The sequence below is a fragment of the Pistacia vera genome, unplaced genomic scaffold (genome assembly GCF_008641045.1).
Source record: "Pistacia vera cultivar Batoury unplaced genomic scaffold, PisVer_v2 Contig221, whole genome shotgun sequence".
NCBI lineage: Eukaryota > Viridiplantae > Streptophyta > Magnoliopsida > Sapindales > Anacardiaceae > Pistacia > Pistacia vera.
Window position 1 is genome coordinate 60,030 of NW_022196026.1, and position 25,090 is coordinate 85,119.

The following is a 25,090-nucleotide window of genomic DNA, read 5'->3' on the forward strand; positions in this document are numbered from 1 at the left end:
GCTCGAAGCGAGCTGAGGGTTGAGACAGCTTCCGATCTTTAGCATCTCGACTGGCTCTTTTGGATCAACCGAAACTTCGACAGATCCTCAACCGGGCCGCTTGGGATTTCCTGAACTCGCGGATCTATGTTATCCTCCCCCGGACCAGGCTGTGGCTCGATCCGGCTGATCGCCATAGCAGTGGCGGGTGCACACCGCGAAATGCCCTTTCCTTTGTCGGCCATCTGACTGATTTTCATAGCATTCGCGAGATGCGCTTTGCGACCCGCTTACCTCCCCTATCCCCGTTGGAGTGGGAACTTCATCTTGAGATGATAAATGGAAGTGACTGCCCTGAGAGGTTCTCATAGAGGTCGCCCCAGGATTCCATTGAAGGCCGACGGACAGTCCACGACCAAAAATTCGGTAACCCTAGTCACCTCGTCGTAGTCGCCGAGCGTGACTGGGAGCTGGATTGTTCCATTGGGATCATGTGATCCCCTGTAAAACCATACAGAGGGATCGAGGCCGGTTTCGTCGGCCTCGACCAGGTTCATTCGTCTAAAGCGGTTAACACAGAGTGTTCACAGCGCTTCCGTTGTCTACAAGCTTACAGACATTATGACACCCTATCAGGGCGTGATTACGAGGCATCCTCTGAGGATGGTGCAAGCGAGCTGCCTCTTTCTCGCAGAAGGTGATCGGTTCCTCTTTTCGGGCTTTTGGAGGTCGCTGCGAGTATTCATTACTCTAATCGGGTCGTGGCGAGCTTCACGAGCATATCTTTCCTGCGCTCCTCGGTGTTTCTCGCGAGGTGCGGACCTCCGAAAATTATGTTACCACTATCGTACCCCTGCGATCACGGCGCTTTTCTTGCCCGCTCCCTTGGTTTTTCTTTTGGGGAGTCATCATGTACTCCTTAAGTGCCCATTCTTGATGAGCTCTTCGATAGCCTGCTTTAGAGCTCGGCACTCTCGGTGATGCCCATTTTCCCATGATAGCGACAGTACTTTTTGTTTGTTTCTAGCCGTAGCGGGGGTTTTCATTGGTTCGGGCTCACCGGCAGGCTAGCTTCCTCGGATTTGTCGAGGATCGCAGATATGACACATTCAATGAGTGTATTGGGTCCCGTCAGGGTCGCGACGGGGGACAGGAGCATAGGACTTTTCTGCTCGTAACGGGTTTCTTCCCTTTTCGCTGATTGTCATTGTCTCCTTTCGATCACTCGCCTATTGTCTCCCCGACCTGACATACTACTGGGATGCGTGATCGCGACGGCGAGATGGCCGCCAGCGAATTCCTATTCGGAATACTTTTCTGCCAGGTTATAGAATCTGGTAGAGATATCGTCCTCAGCCTGCAGTTCTTTCCACAGTTCAGTTTGCGGGCGAACTCCAGCTATTAGAGTTCGGATGGACTCTTCTGGTGCGTGAGCCACTTTGTTGAGCTCCTGTGGAAGCGTCAATGTAAGACTGCAGGGATTCGTCTCTCTCTTGCCTTATATTGCTGAGGTAGCTCAAGGCATTGAAAATTTCCGGTTGGCTTGGAAATGCCGCAGGAACTCGTCTCATCTGAGGCCACGAACCGATAGATCCCGCTGGAGCGACCTGAACCAACGCTTCCGCGTGAGAGGTCAGCTTCACGGCCAAACAGCGGCACTTCGCAAGGTCCGAAACCTGGTGGACTCCATCAGGTCGTTGAACTCATATAATGATCCTGCGGATCATAGTTTCCATCAAACGGCCGCATATCTGGCATTCTACCCCTGGTGGAAGTGGAGAGCTAGCACTTCAGGAGAAAATGGGGATGTAGAGGCACCTGCGCCTGTTCGTTTCGCTGCTCCCGTACCCTGTCCAGAGCTCGCTGCACTCCTCAATTTGTGGTAACGGAGCCATACCTGGGTTGTTTTCACCCATGCGAGCCCGACCTTCCCGGTTGCGGTTCAGGAGAGTTCGGAGGTCGGATCCCTCCTCACCTCGGCCGGTTTCCAGCCGCGCTCGACACACGCTGACTAGAGGCGTGTGAAGGCGATGTATTGTGCGGGGCATTCACGACCCTCGCGGTGGTACGAACCGCCCCGCGAGGTGTGGGGGCGCACCGCATGGGAACGATCGGGGTCGTTCTGTTGGTGGTGATAGGAATCATCGTCCGCATTTCCGCTTGGGTTTGCCTGCGACGTGGCATGGGACAGCTCGGAATCTACTTTTTCACCGAGTCTCACTTTGCCGACCACCCTGCTCGGGCGCCTTTTGTATTCGTGCCCTTGGGAGCCCGTAGGCTTACTTTTTGCCACTTGCTTACCCTTGCGTTTACGCGCTGCAGTGCTCGCGGCACGGCTATCGCCCTTTGCCGCGCTTTTCGCGCGACCTGCAGGCGTTTTTGGCGGTTGTACCGCTCCGGCTGTCGCGGACGACATGCCTTGGTCCAGACGGTCCAACCTCTGGTTGAACGTCTGGAGAGTATTGTCGAACCTCTCCAGGTAGCTTCGGATGGCAGGGTCCGTTGCGGAGGCTGCGGGTATTCCCAACAGCATTTGGCGAAACTGGAGGTATGTTGAAGGGGTGTCCCTGGGCTGGGGGTCTCCTTCAGCATTGGTTCACATGCTCAGTTTCAGATTGGCGGGCCATTGTAGCTGTAACCAGTAGGTCAAAGATTCTCCTGATGAAGGGTAGACGCTAAATCAGGTCCTTCCTCTAGCGCCAAACTGTTGATGCTCGTTTCTGGCACCAACCAATCTCACTTGTATATTGCTATTTGATGAATTAACACACGTGATGATGGTGCAGAAGTGAAATAAATGCAAAAGACTTTTAGTGGTTCGGATGCTAAGGTAGCATGTCCTACTTCCACTGATTTGATTGATGTTAGTGTGGGTCAGGTCGCGAGGCGGACTGACGTACATGAGAGTTATCAAAAGTAAGTGTTTTTACAAGAGAGAGATGGTTTTTGTAAGAATGGCCGAATCCCTTAATGAGGGGTCTTCTTCATTTTATATCAAATTGAAGTGTGTAAATCCTCAGTAAATCCATGGGTTGGTGTGATTGTCAGGATATAATCCGGCTTTACGTCCCATTTCCCTTTTTCCAAGCTGACTTCGCACGACTTGCTGCAGAGGAATGGACGCGTGTGAGCTCCACATTATTTTGCAGGTCTGACGTGTGCGTGTTGCCCTGACGGGAGCAGGTCACCCTTCACGTGCCTTTCCCGTGCCAGCCCTTTGTTTACCCGGGCATAACAATTGTATTTCTCTTTAAAATTTAATCTGGTTTTTTAAATCTTTGTGAAGAACAATTTTTTAAATTTACAATTATATACTTATTTTATAATTTTGCCTTCCTAAAAAGGAAAAGTGGCGACTACTAATCAATTAATTGCGGTTTAAAAATTATCTCCCTTTTTAATATCTAAACCTTGATTTTTCATGATTTTTTTTGTTTGCCCAAGGCTTAACTCCTCGATCATCTGTTTTTGGGATTATTATCTAAACTCCCCAAGGTTTCCTTGATAAATCTAAAGCCCCTTGGGCATAGGAATAACCCTAAGCCTCCCTGTCGTTGCCCAAACATTATGGTTTTATGTTAAGTGAAAGTGATAAGAGCAAAGTAGTAATTGTCACTATAAAAATTTCTATAAATGAAAAACAAAAAACAAAATAAAAATTCGAAACCAACGGCCTACGACAATCGTTCACCTTTACCCAAACCACCACCGTTCTACACCCTCACCTCTTCACCGTCCTTATAGCCCTTTCCCCATCTCAATCGTCACCGGTAAGCCTTATGAGACTGTCAAAGTGCGTCGTACAGACAATACACAATTGAGTAAAACATTAATGTCACCTATCTTTTAGACATTATTCCTAATTAATGTCAACACATCAAGGTTACCAAATATGGCTAAAGAGGGTTACAATATGTTATTCTCAATCAAGTTGATAAATAAATAATAAACGAAGGATTTTAAATAGCTTCGTTAACTAAAATAAATACCTGTGGGTTTTCGGTTGGCAGCATCCATCATATTCAAATTGAAGTAGAAGGAAAAACTCATAGATTGGATTTGAATTCACCGCAAAATTGGATGGCGATAACCACCCCAATCATTACGATCCCAATGATTAGGGATAGATGTGCTTAAAGCTTTCAAGTTTGAAGAAAACCATTGACAATATGATTGAATACGGTTGTGCGAGGATGTACGATTAGCTCGAAGTAAGCACTAGCATGAAGTGCACTGTAGCTCAAAGTAACTTATGAGACGACAACCAAATTGAAGCAAGCTGCTATTAGATTGAAGCAAGCTGCATTCTGGGTGAAACGGGCTGTTGGGTAGTTAGCTTCTAGATCATGGGATTGATTCCCTAAAATCAAGCCATTATCTCGAAAGTTACTACTATACCCGTTGTCTTCTTACATTGTATAAATACCATTGAAAAATTAGTAGAAGGGGTGGGCAATTTTAGAGAGAGAGAGATCATTATTGTAACGCTAAACACTTTAAATAAAATAATAGTGGACGTAGGCTAGATTTAACTTACCAAACACTTTAAAAATTGTTTATTGTTTTTTCTTTCTTATTTATTGTTGATTATATTAATCACGCTCACACTTTATTCAAATCCATCAAGTTCAATGAGTATCTCGAGTTGTTACAAATTTTCATAATAACAACTATGAAGTCCTTGGCTCACTAATTTTGTGGTTGAAGGGAAAATCTTCGAACATATATCGATTGTAAACCTAAGAAATATGTTACAAGGTCGATACATATATCTCTCATTTGTCTTTTTATACAAATAATTAACCATCTTTGATAATTCATTTGACATTCCAAATTCATATCTTTATTGGGTCAACTTTATGTTAAGAGGTTTGGACCCAAAGAATATCTAGAGGAATCTTTCTCGAAGACTCCTTCACCAAACATATCTATTAGATAACTCCTATATGTGATAGAGACAGGCGCTAGGATTTAGATAAAGTTTTATATCACTTCAAGTTTAATCTTGGTCATCCATTATTATTGGATATGTATAATCGACGCTGTTGGATCTACTTACAAACGTATATAAATATCTAATTAGATCATTTAATTTATTGAATCAGTATTCTTTTGAGAATAATAGTAATACAAAGTCAGAAATCAGCTGATTTAATTATATATATAATACCAATCTCTAAATTTCGTTATATATATAATACCAATCTCTAAATTTCGCACTAGGGGATGAAAATAGGAATTGTCAAAGAAATTTTTCATGCATGAATGGGTTATTAATAGGAAATCAAAGACAAGAAGCCCAAACTTGAACCCAAATACTGGAAGTTAATAAACTGCAAAAATTGCCCACTAAGCTCAACTAAAACAACTAGCTCAAGAAATAGTAATACTATATATATAAAATATATCTCATACAATATTATGTAACAAAATATAATTGATTGATTTTAAATTAAAATTAAACTTTTACACAATTATCTTTTGCCCATAATATTGTATGTGTGAGAAATTGTAAATCTAAAGCAATTGGAGCATCATATAAAGGGAAGGGAAAGGATTAAGCCAGATATCTAAAATCATGCACAATATTTAAATACTATAGCCAAAACACTTTTATTTCACTTCAATCAAACACTTAAGCATCATACCAGGTGCACTACATTTAGTGTCTCTTAAAGCTACATTCAAATTGTTGGATGGTACTAAGTTAAATCAGTTAATTTGAGATATGAGTTCAAGAGTTTTTACGCAAAGTCCAATTCATGAAGAGCTTGATAGCATGAAGAAATTACTTAACACAAGCGTGGAAGCATTTTATTAAAAAGTTAAAGATACACCGTTTATAAAATTCCGTTGTCGTCCAGCGGTTAGGATATCTGGCTTTCACCCAGGAGACCCGGGTTCGATTCCCGGCAACGGAATATGGCTGTCTTTTTCTTTTTTATTATAGCTTGTTTTGCACATGTGGTTATGTTGTGAAAGATTATTGCTTGTTTTGTTTTTTGTTTTTTGTTTTTGCTTTTTTTTTTTTTTTGGGTATATTTTCTGTCAAATATGTTTTTTTTTTTTTTTTGGGTATATTTTCTGTCAAATATGTGTATGTTTAATTAGAGAAGCTTTGACTTCCCTGAGAAAATGTCATAAATTTGGAACTCGGAAGTGAACCATGGTGTTGATTTTCCACTGGTTCTTCATCTACCTGTATCCTGCAACTTCAGGATTTTTTTATTATTTGAATAAGAAAAATCACATAAACCTACCTCAAGTATAGTCTGCTGCTGCTAGTCCCTGTCGTGTTTGATGTTGTGTGTCTGTGTGCCTGGTGGTTCGTTTGGCTGTTGCTGGAGAGTGCTGGTTTTCTTTATTTTTTTGTGGCCTTGTGGTTGCTTTGTGACTAGGCTGTTTGTGTTTGTTTTTGCTGGTTGTGTGGTGGCTTTGCTGTTCGTTTTCTGGGTTTTGTTCTCCCTTGCTCCAGGTTGTTTTGGGTGTCCTGTTAGTGGCTGCTGTTTTTTCTCTTGCCGTTTCTTTTTCGTCGTCCATGAGTCGTGTTTTGGGTGTGATAAAAGGTGCTGTTCTGCTTTGTTTAGCGTTGTCCCTTGTTTGTAATTCTTTAATCTTAATAAAATTACTAATTACCTAAAAAACAATAACCTACACAACATTTAAAAAAATAACATACCCATCCGTAATGAAAGAGTTATTTATTGCAATTACAAAATACTCCCATAATATTGATTTTATTAATGGGGGAGTTAGGGTCATTTTATTCTCAATATTAATTTAAAGGGTATTTTAGTAATTGTAACAATGTTTAACTCTTTTTTTTTTTTTTTGTTTTTTGTGATCAGAGATGTTGGGTCAGCTTATGTGCACCTTAACTAATCCTTCAAAACCTTGAAGTTGACAGCCGAGCCTCGAGGATTAGATTATGCAATATATTGTGTAATTAGTCATGTATTTTCCTAAATGTTAGGGTTTAGTGTGTTTTTGTAAAATGTTGGGTTTGGTTGAGTTCGATTTTTTGTGATTATTTGTTGAAGTTATAGGTGTTTCGGTTATTGTGTTTGATGTGAATAGAAGTGTATTGTTTGTGTTTTTTGTTGATTGGAGGATTGCAGGCTATTTGACTCTTGGCGTGATTTTTCTTCTTGCATAAAAAATCGCGCCAATTGAACGGGAACAGAGAAAGGGCAAAATTTGCCTCTTTTTGTTGGTGTGGTTTTTACGCTAATAGTGTAAATTCATGCCAACAGCCCTATTGGCGTAATTTTCTCCCCTAAGCGTAAAGCTTCTGTTTGTTCGCGTATTTTAAGTGAAAAATTCCGCCACCCAATAACACCTATCAAATGGTCTATTTTCACCTAATGTATTTTTTTTCACGCCTAGTGGCATATTGATGCAAACTTTGTTCGTTTTCACCCTTTATTTTTCTGTACTTAACTCTCATGTTCATCTTTTGGTGATGACAATAGCATCCACGATATGCATGTAGGAATACGGTTCACACTACGATTATGATACAGCATAATGATCTGAAATCATTGCTAATTTTCAACATCACCTATGCAATCCCTTATTTTGTTCATGAGCCACGTCCGAGTCACTTTCCTCTATCTCTCCCACGTTGAAAGCTAACAAATATATCTAACTATTACCGTTTTTCGCTACGCAAACAACAATGTCCCTAGATACCTCCCCTTTAAAAGGCATCATCCACACAAATAATAGGATGAATGCGATCCTTGAAGGCTCTTATTGAACAACCCAATGATATGAAGAAGTTTTAAAACGATTGTCGCCAACAATGTCAATTTGAGTAACCTTCCCTAGATTACGAAGTGGCAGGTTATAGTGGAACTCGGGTAATAGCATAAAAGACTTTTCTGGTGTACTTCTTGTTAGATGAAAAAGGGTAGTAAACTTCTTGCCATTTTACTTTTCTGTTTTACCTTTTATGTCGTTTAAGGAGTTTATTCTTTAATTCTTTATACAGCTGTAATTATAGAATTTGTTATGCTTTCTGTTAGTTGTTACAGAGCACCCTTGTATAAAGGCTACGGCCTTCTTCCTTTTTCCATACAAACAGTAAGCAATATACAAAAGCTTCATTGAACCTCCATTACTGCTCTCGCTTCTCCTTTCTTTTATTATCAGTTTACTTACATGGTATCAGACAGTGAGACAACGATGGACGACCTCAACCGCATACACCACCCGTTCTCCAACCCATTTAAACCTTCACACAAACCCACTCTCCCGATACTCAATCTTGCTGATCCCACAAGCCCATACCGATTAGATCACGGTGATAGTCCTTCAATCACTCTCGTTGGTGATTTGCTTACCACTGAAAATTACCTACCTGTTCCCGTGCGATAAAGCGTGCCTTCGAGCTAAGAACAAGCTCGGCTTCACGATGGAACCCAAACCAATCCAGTCTTCCCGATGACTCTTTACTTGATCTCTGGCATCGTTGTACGATATGGTATTGTCATGGATTCAAAATTCCATCACTCTCTCTCTCAAATCAAGTGTTGCCTTCGTCGCGACGTGCAAATGATATTTGGCTGGATCTTCATGAGCGCCTCTCTCACCAAACGGGCCCCGATTTTTAAAGCATGAATCTAACTCAGACGGATGCTTCATAGATTTGAATACATCAAATTCTACTTGCTCATCCTCTACCCTTAGATCAATTTTCCTTGGTGCATCTATCAATGTTCTACCCGTGGCCAGAAAAGGTCTCCCTAAAATTAAAGGTATTTCCCTATCTTCCTCCATATCTAGCACTATGAAATCTACGGGAATATCAGTTTATCTCCCTTAATCAGGACGTCTTCGACTACCCCCTCTAGGATATTGTGATCGATCTATCACTAATTGGAGAGACACGGTGTGGCTTTACTTCCCCCATCCAAGTTTCCTGTAATGGAAAACGGCATTAAGTTAATACTAGCCTCTAAATCGCATAGCACTTTACAAAATAACAACTACCAATAATACAGGGATAGTGAAACTCCCTGGATCTCGTATTTTAGGTGGTAGTTTCTTTTGAATCAGCGCGCTGCATTCCTCTGTCAGCATGACTTTCTCGTGTTCCTTGAATTTTCTCTTGTGCGTGAGGATCTCCTTCAAAATTTCGCATACTTTGGCATCTGTTCAAGCATATCAACAAAGGAATATTAATTGTAAACACGAACATGTCAATGAATTTACCGAATTGCTTGTCGAGCTTCTGATTCTTTAACCGTTGTGGGTACGGCAGTTTGCCTGACTCAAAGGAGTTTTCTGCTCATTGTACGGTCGCCGCGGCCACCAGATTCATCGCCGCGGCGATCGTAGATAATCCTGACGAAATTTGAATATTTTTTCACGGTCGCCGCGGCGACAAGTTTCATCGCCGTGGCGATCGTCCTTCTTCTGACGGGTAGTTCTTCCTTGGCACGCTCGCCATGGCCATCATCTCCATCGCCGCGGCGATCGTTCTTCTGATCATCCTTCAGGTTTTGTTCTATCCTCTGTTTTTCACCTTGCGAATTTTCCAAATTTTTTCCACCCTCGGGTGATTGCATGTGCCTGTTCCTTGGGATTTTTCTCCGTATCACTCGTTAAAACCCCTTGACCTCTTCCCGCCAATATTTTGTGAATCTGCCCATTTGAGTCTTAGGTTCCTTATAGATGCAGATTGTTTTTTGAACTAGACGTCGGTCTTCTCAAACCTCTTGCTTGTCTCCTAATGAACTTGGTTAATGCATTTTTCCAAGTTTGATTTGTGCTCTTGAGGTTGAAAAACAGTGCTTGTTTTTGCTTATTGTTATTGCTCCATGAAAAATTGGGGTGTTTCCTCCATGCTGGATTATACGTATTGAATACGGATTCCTTTGCCCTCTTTGGAAATTGTTGACGTAGTTGGCTTGTTCATGTTGAGCAAACTGGTTTCCCTCTTGGCAATCGCTTGACGCATGATTTCCTGCCACAAAAGTCACATGTTAGAGATGACGATTCAATTGCATTTATTTTTAACACATTACCTAATTGCTTCTGGATGTTTGAAAGTTGAGCAGCCAATGCGGTGTAACTGTCAACTTCGTGCGCTCCCGCTGATCTCCTTGCTGAATTCTTTCTGAGTCCTATATAGTTGTTATTCGCCATCACCTCGATCAGATTGTATGCTTCTTCTGGGTGTTTTGGTGTTCAATGCTCCCCCACTTGTAGCATCAATCAGGCTTGAATGTTTGGTAGCACACCTTGGTAGAACGTTTGCACTTGTGACCAGATGGTATACCATGATGTGGGCACCTCCGTAGAAGATCCTTAAACCTTTCCATGCTTCATACAATGACTCTGAATCTTGTTGGTAAAAGTTGGTGTCTCACTCCTCAGTTTGGCCGACTTGGCAGGTGGAAAATTTAGTGAGGAACGCTTGAGCCAACTCATTCATGTCGTGATGCTCCCAGATGGCAAGGAAATCACCAAGCCACTTTATCCCGTAGAGAGAATGGGAAAAGCCTTAGTCTGATTGCATCCTCGGATACGCCATTATGCTTGAATGTGTCGCACAACTCAGGAAATTTGCGATATGCAGGTTGGGATCATCATTTGGTAACCCAGCGAATTGGATTGACTGCTGAATCATTCCAATAATTGCTGGCTTAATCTCGAATTGTTCGCTGATGGGTGGTCTCCTGATACTGAATAACAACCATCAATAGTGGACTAAATAGTCCTTAATCGCTCGGAACCACTGCTACTCCACCCATTGCATTTCCTCCCAAATTATCCCATTCTCATTCCTTGATTTGCATATTAGGATTGACAACTCATGTGTTAGCCATTGCTTGTTCAGATTCAGCTTGCCTCTTTTCTCTTCTCAACTGTTTTGCGGTTCTCTCGATCTCAAAATCAAGTGGATTAAGATGACTACGACCTCTAGAGCGTAAACTCTCCAGATTCTAGCTGAAAACCACAATAAGACAAACAAAAATACAATTAATCAGTAAATAGAAATAAACAATCAAATTAGCAACTAAATATTTCGTATTGATATTGGTAAAATAAAATAGTTCCCGGCAACGGCGCAAAAACTGACAGGCTATTCGCAAGTGTACAAATCGTGCAAGTAGTAAAACTCGAGTAAACGAGTGTCGAATCCTAGAGAACTACCTACCAAGTACCAAACTATTATATTCTATTGCTATTTGATTAAACTGAAGTTTAAGAATGAATTTAATAAAAAGTAAAATAACTAAAACTAAGTACTAAATAAAGGGCAGATTTGTAAACTTTGAAGTGAAAATCAATATGACTAAACCTAGGCATAGATTTCATACCAATTTAATCCTATCATTGACATTTGTTGTTAACCTATCAAGTGTATTCTAAAAGCCAAATCCCCTATTATTCCACTAACTCTCCTTGAGCAATTAGCAATTAACCCTTAACAACAACCCAAGATATCTCTAAATTGGATTTAAGCTAAGAGATCATTAAGCTCTATGGAATTTACCGAGCCTCACAGATCGCGTAACCTATCTCTACGTTCGCTCAATCTATGTTTTTATTACCTAAGATAATCAGGTTTCATCTCTCGATCTCACACCTAACCCTTGAAATCATTCAACCCTCGGGCCCTTGAGAATGAAAGCATTATGCACAGTAATAAAACTTAGAATTATAAATACATAAGAATTAACACACATTCAATGTCAACACATATTCATAAATCGGGCTACATCTTAGCCCTAGACAAGAAAGTTAGTTCATAATGAAATACCAAAACCCATCATTCTCATTAATGACATCAATTAAGAAAAGATAAACTTCTCTAATCGGTGAACGAGCTTTCTGGATCCTGATCTCCAAATTGGTAGCCGTCTCTTCCTCTCCCAAATCTTTTTTAAAACTAATTAAAAATCCTTATTTATAGTCTAGGGTTTTCAGTTACTTAGGAAAATAATTAAACCTTAACCACTCAAATTCGGATTAGGAAATGCAATAACCCAAACAGGCCCGAGACCCATCGCTGCGGCGATGAGAAACGATCGCTATGGTGATCGTTCTTTCTGTTTCCAGAGTCCGTGAAATTCAGAATTTGGTAAAGTCATCACATGAACTTTGTAGCTCTTTGAATAAGCTTTTCAACGCCACCAGAATCGTTAATTTCCGATTCCCCAGCTCAAGTTATGATCAAAACATCGAAGCATGCTCATCTAAAAGGATTTCCAGATTTTATGTTGCAGTTTCGACGAGTCACAACTTTCTCGTTTCAACTCTGATTCTTGCACCGTTTGTTCCTACTTGTCACGAATTCCATCGCCATCATTCTTTTTCCTTCAAATATCGGTTTGAACCTGAAAATACTCAAAATACACCCGTGATCCTGTAAAACGTATTTATGAAATAATAAATTCAAATTCCAACAATTAAACCACCTTTTTCCACAAATAATCCAATTGAATCACTAATAAATGTATACTTTCAAGCTCTTATCATGGTGCATTTAATCGCCCATCTATACCTTATGTTTAAAAACTTTAAATTGAAAACCAATCTCCAAAGCGTGACTCTTTAACACATCTTTTAGGACCTCTTTGTTTTCAAAAATATTCATGACTCGCAATCACATAATACTCTTATTACATCATCAGATATGTATTGTTGGTTACTCAAGAAAACGAGGTTCAGGTTTAAGATTTAGTGTCATGCTTACCTCAATCTTCGTGTCATCAATTGGTGGAACTTCATTAATGGTTCTAGTGTCACATGCAAATAATCGTGTTGGATGGGGAGGACGTAGGATATCAACTACACTAAAATAACAGTGCATTGTCTCTTCACTTTCTGGTTCATCCACAGAATATTTGTGCATTTCATCACCACACTCAAAGTAACTCCAATTCAAACCTTTCACTACTCCCTACTAACCTAACCTCAATAGTTTCCAATAAGTCTAACCATGTACATCCATAACATTCGGATTCCTCAACCTCTACCATTAATATTACCCTCTTTCGCATCAAACCAAGGGGTTCATACCCCTCTGCACCTTCTTATGAGGTTCAACTTAATAATTAGCCCTTAGGGGAAACGACACTGGCTCAATAATTCTATATTAGAAGGTTCATTGGTTTAGGGTTCACTAGTTATCTGTGTGAAATAGTAGGAATGAAAGAGTTTACGTTGTTCTGACAAAAGGCAAGTTAACAAGCAACATCATTATCATCCTCGATGTCGTAGACATTCTATTGATTACATCCTTGGGTTTCATAACTATTGTTAATGTTAGTGTTTTTTGATCTTATGATCTTGTTTTGAGTCCTGCACTATCTTTTTCCTTTCTGCCAATGTGGGCACACTCTCTAAAGGTGATCACTTTCATAGTGTGAGCACTTTAGAGTCTGTATGCTCACATGCATCTGATAGATTTTTTCTTCAATCGCACATCACGCACCCACCCTTTGTTTTTTGACAATATATTCATTGTTGATATTTTGTTTTGTGCCTTTCCACTTGTCTACTTTCTATTCTTTGTGTGAGAAAATGAATATTGCTTTTGTTTGTGGTCCTAATTTTTTTGTGCAAAAAGAAAAATACAAAAGTTTTACTTAAATTTTTTGTCCCCCATCACGCACACCGTTTTGCTTTTTGGACAATATTATTCCTTGTTGATATTTTGTTTTGTGCCTTTCCACTTGTCTCTTTCTATTCGTGGTGTGAGAAAAGGATATTGCTTTGTTTGTGGTCCCAATTTCTTGTGCAAAAAGAAAAATACAAAGTTTTACTTTAACTTTTTTGTCCCCCAACCCTAGTAACTTTGTTCTTTAATATTCATACTTTTCTGATTGTCTCCTTAAGAAACCTAATATCTTTGATTCATCACTGAATATCCTCTGAGGTTTTTGTTTTCATCTATGGTTTCTCATATTCTTTGGTAGGCGTAAAATTACCATTTTCACTTGTCCTTGTGTGATGACTTTGGATGTTTGATTCCATAGTGATAGAGCTTGTGTGTAAGCTGTTGTTCCGAAGTTGATTCTTCGCTGTTGAAACTTGAAGAAGCTCAAGTAGGACCTGTGATCTTGTGTGTGAAGCTTACTATGGTGGCTTGAAGTTCAACCGAAGAAGTGAAGATTGATGTGTTGAGAACAAGAGTGTTTTGCAACTATCTTTTCTTGCTTTGTATTTGAACTCATAAGTTTACATAGTGGATTTGGTTCTTCTGGACTTGGTATCATGGATGTAGGCATGTTGCCGAACCATGTAAAAATGAGTGTGTTCTTTTCTTCCTTTGATGGATGTTTCATTTATGCTTTGAACAACACTTATGCACAATATGAACAAGCACTCATTCCACATAAGTTTTAACACTTCGTATCCCCTTCAAAACTTTCAGTTAGTATTTCCTCTACTGTCAACACCTGGACGATCCTTAACAACTCAACCAATCCATCGTATGTCACATCAAGATGGATTTTAAGCATTTTTTGTTTTCCTCCAACACAACTCATTGTATTATCGCCGTCGTTGTCTATTGCCCTTTGTACCCAACCAAATAACCACATGTGCCATTGTAATCAATCTTGTGATACAAATATCAATAATACTATACTTACAAATAAATCTTGTAAAGATTTCCATACAAAGTGAGGTACAAAAATGAATGAAGGAGTAAACAAAAAGTCAAAATCATTAGATTCACTTTTCATTCATTTTTTGCCACATCACTTTGTTTAGAAATTTTTGTAAGTTTCTTTGTAAGTGCAGCATTCCTTGATAATAATAAGATATAAGAAGATTTGACTTAGCAAAAGTGAAAAACTAAAAAAAAATTGAGTTGGCATGATTTTTCAGCGTTTAGCGTGAAATCTCTGAATTAGTATGAAAATCATACCAACTGGGGAATATCCGTAAACAATTCCCCAATTGGTGTGATCAGTGGTAGATCCGATTTTGTCGAGGGGGGCCTCCGCGGTTCTGTCATTGTTTGCTAAACACACTAATAAAAACTTTAAAAATCATCAAACCTTAAGAAAAAAAATATAATACAATATCAAAAACCTGAAATAAAAGAATGCAATAACGCAATATTTTCCTACTTGAATAAATCCTTGAGAAGCAAAATTTTGAGTAAATGGGTTAGTAAACCTTGAGCAAAACTTTCTTTTAATTTTTTTTTTTTTTAAATTTTTTGGCTTCCAAAGATTATAATAAAATTTTCATGGTTTGACCAAACCTATCCTACTAAAGTCAACCCAAAATTAAATCAATCAATCATTGCGTTGACTTTAATATGATTAATTAAAAAAAAAGGAATTTTCTTGATATAAACATAGATAGTAACTCAATTTTTTTAACTATTTTGAGTAGCAGAACAGTGACGTTTGAAATGTAGGAAAGTGGTGGGTGAAGTGAAGAATAACATCTTTTAAAATATATTTGATGTTTATTGGGAAAGCAAGTTCATTCTTAGATACAAATCACAAATAAACTTACATGATTCATGTCTTTTCCCCTCAAATTTGAATAAAAAACCTCCAAAAAAAAAAAAAAAAAAGCAAGATTCAACCCTAAATAAACTAATTCAAATGAGCAATACACATACCTAAAACTGATAAAATAGAAAACAGAGTTAATTTTGACACCTTGAGTAGTAAAGCTTTAACATTTTTAGTCTTCAAAAGTTTAAAATTGATAGCATGAGGAAGAGAAAGAATGAAGAGTAAAAATTTGGGGGATAAATCATAGAAGCAAGTGGAGCCATGGAGAAGAAGAGTGGAGAGAGTTTTAAACTGTATGTGGTTTGGAATATATATATTAATAGCAAGTTTTTTAAAGACCTAGATACATGTTAATAATTCTCATTTTTTTAAAATCCGAAGGTGGGTCTAAGTATATGATTATAGCAATTTTTTTGGATCTATATATTATAATTTTTTTTTGAGTAAATGACATATCCCACCCAAGGTTTGACGAAATCCTAAATTGGTACCCCAAGTTTCATTTTTTCTAGATTCCCACCTTAAAATAACTCTGTTACAATTTTGGGTAGTAGGGTGCAATTACCATAATACCTTTACCCTAAATTGATAAATTATGTTTTAACCCCCTAAATTACGAAAATTATAAATTAACCATCTTATTTGAAATTACTTCAATTATACCCTCAGTGACTGTGCACCGTCTCGGTTTTCACCGATCTGGGCTGTTTCCGTGGCGGCGAACCCCTGGTCACCCTCCATCACCTTCCCATCGTCCGTCGTCCAAAACCCCTCTGGTTTCCGACTCATTGCCCCCAATCGGTCGCGTGTCAAGCTTAGGTTTTTATCGTTCTTCGCTAGATTCCGGCGACGAAAATGAAATTGGACATCACCACTTCAACTAGCATCTCCAAATCTACAAAACCCCTATGTCCCCAGCAACCGTTTAGCGGCCATTCGCCAGTGAGACCGACGAAACCAGTCCGTCTGTGGTGACTGTCGTGGCTGGCGATCGACGAGTGATGAGGGTTGTGAAGGGTACGGTTTTGTAGAGGGAGGATGAGGGTTCGAATGGTGGTGACAAGGGTTATTTGGGTGGAAAATCGCTGGAAAAGAGCAAAAAACGTTGGCGGTGGTGTTGGCTAACATGCACCGAAGCTTTGTCAAGGGTACGATCTGCTGATGTGTGTACCTCCTCTGCAAAATGACCAATTTACCCCTAAGCCGTTATATCTACCATTTTCCGTTACTTATTAGGGTGGGACCTGGAATAAATGGACCTTAGGGTACCAACTTAGATTTCATCAAACCTTGGGTGGGAATATGGCGTTTACTCTTCTTTTTTAAAAACTTGAGGGCCTGATACTTCTTTGCCAACTACAATTTTTGCGCCACTGTTGGGATTTTCTCCTATCGTTGGTTTCTTGGATAATGCTTGCTAAATCTATTTTATTACCACAACATAACAAACATTACACTATTTATTTACTCTTAAATCTTAAAACAACTTATATTACAAAATATAAACACAATAACAAAACACAACCCCTCAATTTAAAATTTCAAAATGATAGATCTAAGAATTTAAAGTTAAGATTGATCTTAATACCTAGATATACTAATTTTCCTTGCTTGATATCATATTTTGGGTGTGACATTTTGCATAAGACTTAGAAATTGTTAGGGTTATAGATAAAGCGTTGGGAGGTTAGGGATGAGGATAAAATGGTATTTAATTAGTCAGTTGGTTAATTGGCATAGGGTTTAGATTTTGCCAATTACTAAAACCCCCAAGATATGGTTATTTCATTTAAAAACCCTTTTAAATATTTTCAAAAGCACTAAAACGAATTTATTAAAGAAAACAGATCCTAAAAATTCTTTTCTATTCATTACTAAAAGAGTGACTAGCTTTTCATTGTTTCCGGCTCGAAGAAATTTTCGATCCTGCAATACGCTTAGGTATATATTGGGCAATAAAGCTACACACGCCGAAAAATTGTACGAAATTGTGTACCAGCCTACGTGTACACCTCCTCTGATTTTTTTAACAATTTTTTTTCTAGTGAACACCGTCCATCAAATTTGAACGGTCGTTCACTCACATGGACATCCGTCCATATTATATAGACGAGGTCCATATACAACGGCGGGCGTCCTCATTTTGTTCAGAGAAAATCCCCTTTTTTTGTAGTAATGTTTCGAGAGTGCCGCCGTCCATGTACTCCATCACCATGCAAATCCCCTGACGGTTTTTCAAAGACGGCCGTGGCACTGGACGACGAAAGAGTCGGTACGGCGAGGATTTCCATTTCGCGGAAGACTTGGCGGCGGAGGGTGGAGTCGCTCTCGCCGCTGGACAACTTTCAAAGCAAATATCTTGTCAGTCCGTTTATATACGACTTGTAGACAGTTCCACCATTTCCGTGGCCGAGGACTTGTAGCCTCCAAGTCTGCGCATGTTATGGCTGCGGCCACGGCCGCAGATTTCCGAGGGGGCGACAGCTGGAGGGAGAGTAGGGGAAACTTGGGCAACGGTCGGATTCTGGTAAGGTGCTAACCGTGCTTCTCTTGACGGTGGAGCCTGGCCGGGCCATAAGTGCGGACAGTTTGACTCAGCTCTCGCTCACTGCTTGGAGTTTCTCACCGGCTGACCAGGCCCCTTACCGTCCTGCTGCGACGGTGTCAGGAATCTGAAAGCAATGACTCCAACCACCGGTGATGAGAGAGCAGCCTGTGATTGTATAAAGAGCCTGCCGGTCGCTATGCCAGCCTCAAGCCGACAAGGCCAGCCAACTTCCACAAGCTTGTGGCGTTCAGATCGGCGTTCCCATCACCAAGGACGTCGATTGTAGCACGTGAGCTTCTGTGCATTTGCATTCTGCATAATTCTAACATTCTACGATATAACATAATATTCTCTTACATTTTAACGTCATTTTAACTTCTTTTTTTTCGTTATATGCGATGCTATTAAATTTGGTTTGATTGTTGGGCAGTGTTCCTTAGAAGTTAGAAGCGATGAAGATGTGTCGTGAGTCGTGACAGCTCTATATATGGCGCTCTCATGGAGGACCACGGAATATTTCTGTATCGAGCTACTTGTAATGCATATATTACAAGGTAAGGGGAAACGTGGGCAACGGCACGGTTTGCAGATTCAACTGTCTGCGCTGCCTGACAACTGCCATTAATACAACTAAGGCTTCCAATTCAGGGTTTGACAGATAGATGAAGTGAAGCGAGGATTATAATAAAAATTTTGAAAGGAAAGAATGATGATTAATGAAGTGAGAGAGCTAATTGGGAAGTTGAGATATCCATGGATATTTATGGACTGGAGTCCGTCTCATGAATGCGCTTTTGAGTACGGTTAATCAATGGTTTAGTTTTACTTGCATGAAAAATCAAGGTTGCTGTTGTTTATTTGTTATCAGAGATTTGTTCTAATAATTTATCCTCTGGTTAAGTTTGCTGTATGTTTTTGTTATCAAGAGACTGGAGCTCTTAGTGATCTCTGTACCACTTTATTATTTTACTGATTAAAAGTTTTTTTTTTGGGGTTTAATTTTCTAAGTTTTCGTGTTTAAAGCTAACTAAAAATGATAGTTTCTGTTGGAGATAGCTTAATGTTGCTATAAGTTTTAGTTTCTCAAAATTTATGGTTCGAGTAAAGGAAATGGATGCTATAAGTTTTACTTTTGAATCATGGTCTGGACCAAACGCCAATGTGCATATGCTTTTTGGGAGCTTCCCAGCTCAGAAAGATCGTCAAGTTCTTGCAGGAATTATCTCATTCTTGTGGTTTGGGTAGATGTTCTGAGAAAAGTAATTCCATGGATGATGCAAGCAGTGCATCTCAAGGTCTTGGGGAATGGGGAGATGTTCTTGCAGGAATTTTCTCATTAAGCGAGGAGATGGGGAATGAAGACAAAAAAAAAAAGAGAGGAGATGGCGAAGAAGAAGAGGTGTTAACAGGTTTAGACTTTAGAATGCGCATTTTTTTTTTTTTTTTTTTTTTTAAGTAGGGACGGAATGGACGCCCGTCCAAACTTAATGGACGCTCGTCCATTCCTAATGACGCCGTCCAAACTTAAGGGATGACCGTCCAAAATTTATGGACGGTCATTCCTAAATATTTTTTTTTTATTTTCATATTTTGGTTAACGACGGTCATTCTTTATTTGCGGATGCCCGTCCAAAATGAAGGGACGATCGTCCATAACAGATGAACGACTGTCCCTAATTTTTATAAAAAAATTTATTCTATTTTATTTATGGACAGGCGTCCATTAAATGGGGATGCCTGTCCCTGTTATATGGACCCCCGTCCATATGAGTGAACGGCTGTCTAAATTGATGAACGACCGTTCACAAGAAAAAAATTGTTAAAAAAATAAAAGACATTATACGCTCTGTTTTAAAAACCGGACCGGACCGGTTGGACCGAGAACCGGCGGCTTCTCTGGTCCGGTTTAGGTCTCAGGGGGTTTTTAAAATATTTTAAAATTATGAGGGTTACTTTGTAATTTTATAGGGGTATTTTGGAGATATATCAAAANTCGAGGGATTAGATTATGCAATATATTGTGTAATTAGTCATGTATTTTCCTAAATGTTAGGGTTTAGTGTTTTTGTAAAATGTTAGGGTTTGGGTTGATGTTCGATTTTTTGTGATTATTTGTTGAAGTTATAGGTGTTTCGGTTATTGTGTTTGATGTGAATAGAAGTGTATTTGTTGTGTTTTTTTGTTGATTTGAGGAATTGCAGGCTATTTGACTCTTGGCGTGATTTTTCTTCTTGGCATAAAAAATCGCGCCAATTGAACGGGAACAGAGAAAGGGCAAAATTTGCCTTTTCTTGTTGGTGTGGTTTTTTACGCTAATAGTGTAAAATTCATGCCAATAGCCCTATTGGTGTAATTTTCTACCCTAATAGCGTAAAGCTTCTGTTTGTTCGCGTATTTTTAAGTGAAAAATTACGCCAACCAATAACACCTATCAAATGGTCTATTTTCACCTAATGTATTTTTTTTCACGCCTAGTGGCATATTGATGCAAACTTTGTTCGTTTTCACCTTTATTTTTCTGTACTTAACTCTCATGTTCATCTTTTGGTGATGACAATAGCATCCACGATATGCATGTAGGAATACGGTTCACACTACGATTATGATACTAGCATAATGATCTGATATCATTGCTAAATTTTCAACATCACCTATGCAATCCCTTATTTTGTTCATGAGCCACGTCCAAGAGTCACTTTCCTCCTTATCTCTCCCACGTTGAAAGCCAACAAATATATCTAACTATAACCGTTTTTCGCTACCGCAAACAAACAATGTCCCTAGATACCTCCCCTTTAAAAAGGCATCATCCACTCAAATAATAGGATGAATGCGATCCTTGAAGGCTCTTATTGAACAACCCAATGATATGAAGAAGTATTTAAAACGATTGTCGCCAACAATGTCAATTTGAGTAACCTTCCCTAGATTACGAAGTGGCAGGTTATAGTGGAACTCGGGTAATAGCATAAAAGACTTTTCTGGTGTACTTCTCAATGCATTCAATGCCCATTTTTTTGCCCACCATGCTTGCGTATATGAACTCACTATCTTGTACCTTTTTGCAAAGTCAACCATGATTGTCTTAGGTATGTTTATCCGATCCACCATTATAAACATCATTTTCAATATTTGTCCAAATGGAAATGTGCCTGCCTCTCTATGGTAGAACATAATTTGATGCTTAGAGCAAATGTGATGGTTATCTATAAGCTGGAGTTGAAAATGTTCACAACCTTCTAACTTTGTCGCCCTTGCACACCATTTACACAATTCATGGTGGCATTTAATCTTCCATCTATACCTTGTGGATTTAAAAACTTTAAATTGAAAACCAATCTCCAAAGCGTGACTCTTTAACACATCTTGTAGGACCTCTTTGTTTTCAAAAATGTTCATGACTTGCAAATCACATAATACTCTTACTACATCGTCAGTAATATGTATCGTTGGTTACTCAAGAAAACGAGGTTTAGGGTTTAAGATTTAGTGTCACGCCTAGCCTCAATCTTCATGTCATCAATTGGTGGAACTTCGTTAATGGGTTCTGGTGTCACATGCATTATAATCGGTGTCAGATGGGGAGGACGTATGATATCATCTACACTAAAATTAACATGCATTGTCTCTTCACATTCTAGTTCATCCACGAGAATATTATGCATTTCATCACCACACTCAAAGTAACTCTAATTCAGAACCTTTCACTGCTCCCTACTAACCTAATCCTCAATAGTTTCCAATAAGTCTAAACCATGCACATCCATAACATTCGGATCCTCAACCTCTACATTAATATTACCCTCTTTCGCATCAAACCAAAGGGGTTCATTACCCTCCTCTGCACCTTCTTGATGAGGTTCAACTTAATAATTAGCCCTTGAGGGGAAACAACACTGGCTCAATAATTCTATATTAGAAGGTTCATTGGTTTAAGGTTCACTAGTTATCTGTGTGAAAGTAGAGGAATGAAAGAGTTTACGTTGTTCTGACAAAAGGCAAGGTAACAAGCAACATCATTATCATCCTCGATGTCGTAAGACATTCTATTGATTACATCCTTGGGTTTCATAACTATTGGTTAATGTTAGTGTTTTTGTCATCTTATGATCTTGTTTTAAGTCCTGCACTATCTTTTCCTTTCTGCCAATGTGGGCACACTCTCTAAAGGTGATCACTTTAATAAGTGTGAGCACTTTAAAGTCTGTATGCTCATAATGCATCTGACATATATTTTTTCTCAATCGCACATCACGCACCCGTTTTGCTTTTTGGACAATATTATTCATTGTTGATATTTTGTTTTGTGCCTTTCCACTTGTCTACTTTCTATTTTTTGTGTGAGAAAATGAATATTGCTTTTGTTTGTGGTCCCAAATTTCTTGTGCAAAAAGAAAAATACAAAAGTTTTACTTTAACCTTTTTTGTCCCNCTGGATCCTGATCTCCAAATTGGTAGCCGTCTTCTTCCTCTCCCAAAAGTCTTTTTTAAAACTAATTAAAAATCCTTATTTATAGTCTAGGGTTTTCAGGTTACTTAGGAAAATAATTAAAATCCTTAACCCACTCAAATTCGGATTAGGAGAATGCAATAACCCAAACAGGCCCGAGACCCATCGCTGCGGCGATGAGAAACGATCGCTATGGTGATCGTTCTTTCTGTTTCCAGAGTCCGTGAAATTCAGAATTTGGTAAAGTCATCAACATGAACTTTGTAGCTCTTTGAATAAGCTTTTCAACGCCACCAGAATCGTTAAATTCCGATTACCACAGCTCAAGTTATGATCAAAACATCGAAGCATGCTCATCTAAAAGGATTTCCAGATTTTATGTTGCAGTTTCGACGAGTCACAACTTTCTCGTTTCAACTCTGATTCTTGCACCGTTTGTTCCTACTTGTCACGAATTCCATCGACATCATTCTTTTTCCTTCAAATATCGGTTTGAACCTGAAAATACTCAAAATACACCCGTGATCCTGTAAAACGTATTTATGAAATAATAAATTCAAATTCCAACAATTAAACACCTTTTTCCACAAATAATCCAATTGAATCACTAATAAAATGTATACTTTCAAGCTCTTATCATGGTGGCATTTAATCGCCCATCTATACCTTATGGATTTAAAAACTTTAAATTGAAAACCAATCTCCAAAGCGTGACTCTTTAACACATCTTTTAGGACCTCTTTGTTTTCAAAAATATTCATGACTCGCAAATCACATAATACTCTTACTACATCATCAGTAATATGTATTGTTGGTTACTCAAGAAAACGAGGTTCAGGGTTTAAGATTTAGTGTCATGCTTAGCCTCAATCTTCGTGTCATCAATTGGTGGAACTTCATTAATGGGTTCTAGTGTCACATGCAATATAATCGGTGTTGGATGGGGAGGACGTATGATATCAACTACACTAAAATAAACGTGCATTGTCTCTTCACTTTCTGGTTCATCCACAAGAATATTGTGCATTTCATCACCACACTCAAAGTAACTCCAATTCAGAACCTTTCACTACTCCCTACTAACCTAATCCTCAATAGTTTCCAATAAGTCTAAACCATGTACATCCATAACATTCGGATCCTCAACCTCTACATTAATATTACCCTCTTTCGCATCAAACCAAAGGGGTTCATTACCCTCCTCTGCACCTTCTTATGAGGTTCAACTTAATAATTAGCCCTTGAGGGGAAACGACACTGGCTCAATAATTCTATATTAGAAGGTTCATTGGTTTAGGGTTCACTAGTTATCTGTGTGAAAGTAGAGGAATGAAAGAGTTTACGTTGTTCTGACAAAAGGCAAGGTAACAAGCAACATCATTATCATCCTCGATGTCGTAAGACATTCTATTGATTACATCCTTGGGTTTCATAACTATTGGTTAATGTTAGTGTTTTTGTCATCTTATGATCTTGTTTTGAGTCCTGCACTATCTTTTCCTTTCTGCCAATGTGGGCACACTCTCTAAAGGTGATCACTTTCATAAGTGTGAGCACTTTAGAGTCTGTATGCTCACAATGCATCTGATAGATATTTTTCTTCAATCGCACATCACGCACCCGTTTTGTTTTTTGGACAATATTATTCATTGTTGATATTTTGTTTTGTGCCTTTCCACTTGTCTACTTTCTATTCTTTGTGTGAGAAAATGAATATTGCTTTTGTTTGTGGTCCTAATTTTTTTGTGCAAAAAGAAAAATACAAAAGTTTTACTTTAAATTTTTTGTCCCCCATCACGCACCCGTTTTGCTTTTTGGACAATATTATTCCTTGTTGATATTTTGTTTTGTGCCTTTCCACTTGTCTACTTTCTATTCGTGGTGTGAGAAAAGGAATATTGCTTTTGTTTGTGGTCCCAAATTTCTTGTGCAAAAAGAAAAATACAAAAGTTTTACTTTAACTTTTTTGTCCCCCAACCCTAGTAACTTTGTTCTTTATATATTCATACTTTTCTGATGTCTTCCTTAAGAAACCTAATTATCTTTGATTCATCACTGAATATCCTCTGAGGTTTTTGTTTTCATCTATGGTTTCTCATATTCTTTGGTAGGCGTAAAATTACCATTTTCACTTGTCCTTGTGTGATGACTTTGGATGTTTGATTCCATAGTGATGAGAGATTGTGTGTAAGCTGTTGTTCCGAAGTTGATTCTTCGCTGTTGAAACTTGAGAGAAGCTCAAGTAGGACCTGGTGGTCTTGTGTGTGAAGCTTACTATGGTGGCTTGAAGTTCAACCAAAGAAGTGAAGATTGATGTGTTGAGAACAAGAAGTGTTTTGCAACTATGCTTTTCTTGCTTTGTATTTGAACTCATAAGTTTACATAGTGGATTTGGTTCTTCTGGACTTGGTATCATGGATGTAGGCATGTTGCCGAACCATGTAAAAATGAGTGTGTTCTTTTCTTCCTTTGATGGATGTTTCATTTATGCTTTGAACAACACTTATGCACAATATGAACAAGCAACTCATTCCACATAAGTTTTAATCACTTCGTATCCCCTTCAAAACTTTCAGTTAGTATTTCCTCTACTGTCAACACCTGGACGATCCTTAA

General features: G+C 38.9%; 2 non-coding genes across 2 annotated transcripts; both read left to right on the forward strand.

Annotated features, from left to right (window-relative positions):
• The first annotated feature begins 5,828 nt into the window (after window positions 1-5,828).
• On the forward strand, window positions 5,829-5,900 carry TRNAE-UUC. The gene has a single exon. It is a non-coding gene; the product is annotated as a tRNA-Glu (tRNA).
• A 4,360-nt stretch (window positions 5,901-10,260) lies between these two features.
• Window positions 10,261-10,365, forward strand: LOC116130481. Its single transcript, XR_004128061.1, has one exon. It is a non-coding gene; the product is annotated as a small nucleolar RNA R71 (small nucleolar RNA).
• Window positions 10,366-25,090: the final 14,725 nt, after the last annotated feature.